This window comes from Notolepis coatsorum, assembly GCF_963971535.1.
Source record: "Notolepis coatsorum genome assembly, chromosome: 4".
NCBI lineage: Eukaryota > Metazoa > Chordata > Actinopteri > Aulopiformes > Paralepididae > Notolepis > Notolepis coatsorum.
Window position 1 is genome coordinate 15,768,241 of NC_140168.1, and position 6,370 is coordinate 15,774,610.

General features: G+C 44.9%; 1 long non-coding RNA gene across 1 annotated transcript; it reads right to left on the bottom strand.

Annotated features, from left to right (window-relative positions):
• Positions 1-1,284: 1,284 nt before the first annotated feature.
• LOC311227332 lies at positions 1,285-4,584 on the bottom strand. Its single transcript, XR_014619589.1, has 3 exons — positions 4,458-4,584; positions 3,408-3,547; positions 1,285-1,829 (listed from the first exon to the last, which is right to left on the bottom strand). It is a non-coding gene; the product is annotated as an uncharacterized lncRNA (long non-coding RNA).
• Between the last annotated feature and the right edge of the window lie 1,786 nt (positions 4,585-6,370).

Genomic DNA, 6,370 nt, shown 5'->3' on the forward strand with positions numbered 1-6,370 from the left:
AGTTGATTCAATCAATCAAAAACAATGCTACCAGAGAGGCGTGTGTACCTGCCTGCAGTGTAAGATATAGAGAGGGGGCAGTTTCGCATTTCCCCAGGAGGGGAGATAGATTCTGCCAGCGACGCACTCTTATTGGAAAATTATTATAACACAGAGATGAAAAATAATGATTTTCTAGTATTGTAAACTATGGATGAGTCAACAGGTAAAAACAAAAAATATATATATTAACATTTTTTAACTGGTCACATTTTTGGAGAAGCTTGGCTCCCATGAATAATCGCCACTGCGTTGGCAGTGGCTCTACTTTCTGTTGTAGTGGCCTGCTGTAGTGCATAGAAAGTATTGAGCTTATTTTCCAAGGAGACATCAGTGTTCATCAGTGTGCCTTTGTAGTCTGTCATCGTTCTGAGGCCCTGCCACATACCCATGGAATCAGCCTGTTCAAACTAATGTAAGTTCTACTTTATCCCTGTACCGCCCCCTTTGCCTCCATCACTGTTCTCCGTAGGTTGTCGTGCGCCGCCTTGTGCCCGTCCATGGTGCCCGTCACGAGCCTGACGTTGTCGGCTGAGCGAGCGCATTCAGAGCTTGGCGGACTTTTGTCTACCCAAGGCTTTTGATTTGGGAAAAATCTAAATTGAGGTGGAGGGGACTACTATAGAACCATAATCAAAAATGCGAAGTATCAAAAACAGTGTTTAATCTCTAATGGTATCTCACTGTCACTGCACTGGTATATAAAAAGAAAAAAAAAGTGCTAAGCAGGATGAATGATGAATGATCTTTATTTCATTGCTTGAAGAAGACCGGAAGGGTCGGTCGAAACGTTGCATCTACTGCCTTTTTGTCAATTAAAACACCTTGGAACAACAAGTGAGTTGCGAGCCCCGCTTTGTCTTATGATCTTTATTTCAGAACAACATTGTAAACCAACAAAAGACGTCACGGTATAAATGCAATGATGCAAGGAAACCTATACAATAGGATAACTAAACACTAAATCGCCAGGACAGGGACATGTTTGGATGTTTGGACACTAATGCCTGGGGCATATGAACATTATAAAAAAGGCATTTCACAACATTTACATATTCTTAAAACTACACGTGTATACTTACAGTATACAGTTAAAGATACCACTCATGGCAGGAAAATAACTGTATTAGTGTACGTGACACATTTAATTAAATTGAAATTGGTTCCCATGACTGGGGCCAAAACATCTCAGACATAAAGCTAAACAGAACTTAAAAAACAAAAAAAAATAGAAATAAGAGCGGCATATTTACAAGAGTCAGTGTGACAAAATATATATTTATATTTCTTAAGGAGTCTGGACTCTAAATGCAAGAGTTGATCAACTTAAAAACAAGAGTCAGACATAATAAAAAAAAAAGGAGAATGTGACGTTGCACGCCGTCACTATGTATGTCGTACATATTGGCGTTCGGAATAAAAAAAAAAAACGACCTCAAAAGTCTTTCGAATTCAACGTTAACCCTTTCACAACCACACTACCAAAGTTTAACCCTTTCACTACCACACTACAGACTGTGAAAGGGTTATATAACCCTTTGCCGTGTGGCAGTGAAAGGGTTAACCTTCTGTATTGTCCCAGTGAAAGGGTTAACGCGTTGGTAGTGAAAGGGTAAAAAAAATAGATATTAACAAGAGGTTATGGGGGAGGAGAGGGGGAGAAAAGGAGGGATGACGGGAGGAGTTTAATCCTCCAGGGTGTAGTTGGGGTTGACGACCAGGACCACCTCCTCCTCCGGGGTCCCCGAGCCCTTCAGCCCGGACTGAGACAGCTCGATCAGGATGTGGTCCTGGGCAGAGAGAGGGACAGAACACAGGGACGCCGACGTGTGAGATATCTGTAGTCAAGTCAAGTCAGCTCTATTTGTATATAAGCACATTTACAAATGACTAAAAGCCAAACCAAAGTGCTTCAACATGATAAAAACACATACAGTACAATGCAGAAACAAGTAAAGAAATACACAAAAGTTACAGAAAAAGGTATTGTACATTTACACACAAGAACATTTGATAAAAAGTCCAGAGTAACAGCGGACGTCGTATATAAAAGTGGCAGGCTAACTCTGGTCAAAGGCCAGGGGGAAAGAGGTGCGTTTTGAGCAGTGATTTAAAAGCCTCTATACTAGGCTCTGGGCAGATCTTATGTGGGGGGGGGGGGGCTGTTCCAGAGGGGGGGGGGGCAGCAGCAGCAAAGGCTCTATGTAGGAGCTCGGCTAGATACAGTGGAGCCAGCCCAGCCCTTTGTACTTGGAAGCCAAGGCAGTAGAAGGCAGTATTGTAGTATCTTGATTTTGATATGGATTTATCTCGAACACAACAAACATGCGAATCACAAATGTAAACAAACAAGTCCGTCTTCATCCATAGAAAAGCAAACGAGGATGAGTTTGGATGAGGAGGGGCAGACGGAAGCGCAGCTTATCTAGTCCCGCCCCTTTCTCATAATATCTTTTTTTTATATCCACGTTTTCTCCTAATTTTAATTTTTTTTCTCCCATCCCAATTTAGCCGTGCCAATTCTCCCCTCCCCTGTCTTGATCGTTGCTCGCATGTGCCCCCCACTGGCCGGTTGTAGGGAGGATAGAAGCCCATCACAGGAGGATAGAAGCCCACCCAACCGACCTGTAGGAGTCGCTGTTCACAACGACCAGACTACCACCCATCGACTTCCCTCCCGCTAACTCCGCCAATTGAGTCAGTATGACGGCCGGCGCAAGCCGGAGGCAACGCCGACAGCCGGATTCGATACCGGTGTCTCTTGCGTTGGTGACGAGCGCAATGTCCGCTGCGCCACCCAGCCGCCAAGCCTTTCTTATAATATCTTAACATTTAAAATTAAACTCTCTTACTACCTAAAAGAGAGAAATAATAATACAATTAAAATAAGGTAAAAACAGCATCTCTCTCTCTCTCTTTTGATTTTTGGCTGGTGAAAATGCTGAGTGGCTAGTGACTTTGTAAAACCACTAGCCACAGTGGCTGCTGAGCCAAAAAGTTAATGTCAAGCCCTGGATATAGTCCCTAGTGACTTAATCAGTCGTAGGATTTATATGCATATAATTCTGATTACTTAACCGAATGTATGCGACCCGTTATAGAAATGTGTGTGTGTGTGTAAATATCCTTCTGTGTATACATTCTCGTGTTAATATATTGTTTTATTCTGTTTAATTTCCCACAATTGCTTAATTCTAGTTGTGGAATGAACGTATACCCAAATCAACGGGGGGGGGGGGGGGGGGGAATCCCTGGTAGGCGTTAAATGTAGTTGGCGATTACAGTGATTCTGATGGAGGCGTGCTGGTTTCGCGTGTGCCAGTGTGTTGGAAATGGTGCCAGTGGCGCCCGGTGGAAGCTGTACTCACATAGTGCACCAGTCTGTGGACGACCTTCTCTATCAGGCCCTTCTTGTTGACAAGCTCCTCCTCCGAGTCGATCTCCGACTCCATCTCCTTCAGATACCAGTTCACCACCGCGCTCTTCTTCAGCTCCTCCTCTTCCTCAGCTACACACACACACACACACACACACACAGATATAGGTTAACGAAACACAAAGAGAGATTCCCAATCCCCAGGACATTTAATAGAATTTATAGAATATAAATACTTTAATCATCCCGAGGGAAATTTGGCACTACAAATCACTCACAGTAAACATTTAGGTAGACAAAACAAATCACGAATAAGAATAACAAAAAATTGCCTAAGAATAAGCAATAAAATAAGCATAAGAATACATAATAATAAACTACGATCCGGGATCCACATTTCCTCTGTTATGTATGTACAATCTAATATAAAATATACAGTAAAAGATAGAGATCTACATTAAGTGTGATATTGACAATGTTGTTTTAAGATGGTAACTGTCACTCTGTGCTCAGTGATGCAGTGAGGCACAGAGATGCATTGTAAAGTCTGATGGCTGTCGGAATGAAAGACTTCCTGTGCCGTTCAGTGCTACATTTTGGGAGTGTTAGTCTAGCACTGAACATGCTCCTCCTGTCAGCCAAGGCGTACACCAGGCAACTGCCTCTTTGCACTGCTGCGGTCAGGCAAGCGCTACCGGAGTCTCATGGCCAGTACAGAGAGACTCAGAAGGAGCCTCTATCCCCAGGCCATCAGGATGTTGAATGTGGACTCAATGTAGCATTAAATGGTAAATGTGTCCTTGAGAGGGAATCGAACTGGGAACAGAACCAGAGAGCGAGGCGTGTGTGTCTCTTTACCTTCCTCTGCGGAACAGAACCAGAGAGCGAGGCGTGTCTCTTTACCTTCCTCTGCGGAACAGAACCAGAGAGCGAGGCGTGTCTCTTTACCTTCCTCTGCGGAACAGAACCAGAGAGCGAGGCGTGTCTCTTTACCTTCCTCTGCGGAACAGAACCAGAGAGCGAGGCGTGTGTGTCTCTTTACCTTCCTCTGCCCTGCGGAGGTGCAGCACCAGCAGGTTGGAGATGCGTCTGTACTCGGCGAAGGACAGGCGGAGCGAGGGCTTGGGCTGACTCTCTGGCTCCGCGTGGCCGTTCACGTGACCGTTCACGCCGTTCACATGGCCGTTGATGCCGTTCACATGGCCGTTGATGCCGTTCACATGGCCGTTCACTCCGTTGGGGACGTCCTCCTGACCTGTGTGTGTGAGAGAGGCGGGAGGTTTCGTTAATACATACACAGTAGGGGTGTAACGGTACATGTATTCGCACAGAACCTTTTCGATACTGGACCTTCGGTTCAGTACGTGCCGTGTACCGAACGAATGCAACGTTACTTTAACCACTAAAGGAGCGCACGTGTGGCACTTTTTTGGCGGCACTTGTATTTCCCCTGATCTATATCCCATTCAACCTGTTTCTGTCGGTCATGCTTGACCAGAAAAAAGCGATAAACGCTAAAAAATGAAGTTTAAAAAATAAAAATAAAAATAAAAAACTCCAAGTCCCCAGGGTCTATACTAGGAACCAGGCGGGTCTTAGAACTATCACGTGACTCCCCAGGGTCTATAATAGGAACCAGGCGGGTCTTAGAACTATCACGTGACTCCCCAGGGTCTATACTAGGAACCAGGCGGGTCTTAGAACTATCACGTGACTCCCCAGGGTCTATAATAGGAACCAGGCGGGTCTTAGAACTATCACGTGACTCCCCAGGGTCTATAATAGGAACCAGGCGGGTCTTAGAACTATCACGTGACTCCCCAGGGTCTATACTAGGAACCAGGCGGGTCTTAAGTCCAACGCACACGGCGGGCGATTTTTTTGCCAGGCGACCGACAGAATTTGATCGCTTCCATTGTTATGAATGAGAGAACCCACACGGCAGGAGATTTTCGAGCGACGATTGCGCAGCGACTTCTGTCGCCTGGCTCAATCCAATTCTCTTTTAGGCAGACAGGCGACACAGCGAGGACAATGAGGAAATAACGTGACTTCTGCTGGTGTATCGTTTGTAATATAAATTAATTTATCAATACATTCATTGATCAATAACCTACGTATTATTACCATGCTACTTATGTTAATTATTAATTAACAGGAACGATTTAAATAAATAACATTAGTTGGAGAAGGGATGTCTCCCCCCCACCCCCCTTGATGTCCCGGTAACATTACATCCCCGCCGGTTTGGCTTTAGTATTTTTCTGATTTACCAGAAATGCGGACTCCCAAGGTAGTCTGGTGAAAACGCACCTTCTGGATCAATATTGCCACCTCTCTCACAAACAAAAAAAAAAAAAGTTTGCACAAATATACTCGTTATTGGCAGTCAATGAGTTGTTAATGCTGCTGTCATAGCAGTGGTCATAGTAGGCTATCGTAGATCTCTGAGGACATCTTCAGGCCAATCGGTGGTAGTGAACGTATAGCTTGCAACACTACTATCACCGACATCTAAGAAGGGAGATCCCCCCCCTTGAACGGCCCTTCTAAGGTTTCTCTCCTCCACATTGCCTGTGGTGCATTTTTTCCTACTGCTAGGTCTTAGTGAGTTTGTCCTTACCTTCGCGTGGGGTACGTCTGGGAGTGTTGCATTTATTTTAAAATATTTGGACTTTATGGTGTTTTTGTTTTGTTCTCGATTTATTGTGATGTTTCTTCTTGACTTGTTTAAAGAAGACATGTCCGGCCCATGGAGACATTAACGTGTGTCGTCGGGCCTTACAAATAAATTAGATTTGATTCATGTGTGGTGTGGGGTGCTAAGCGATTGTCGTTGTGAGCGACAGCTGAAACGCATCGCCAGGCGACGTCGCTCGCCCCGCCGTATGCTTTGGACTTGCTTAGAACCATCACGTGACTCCCCTGGTGGCCTATATAGGAACCATGCGGGAC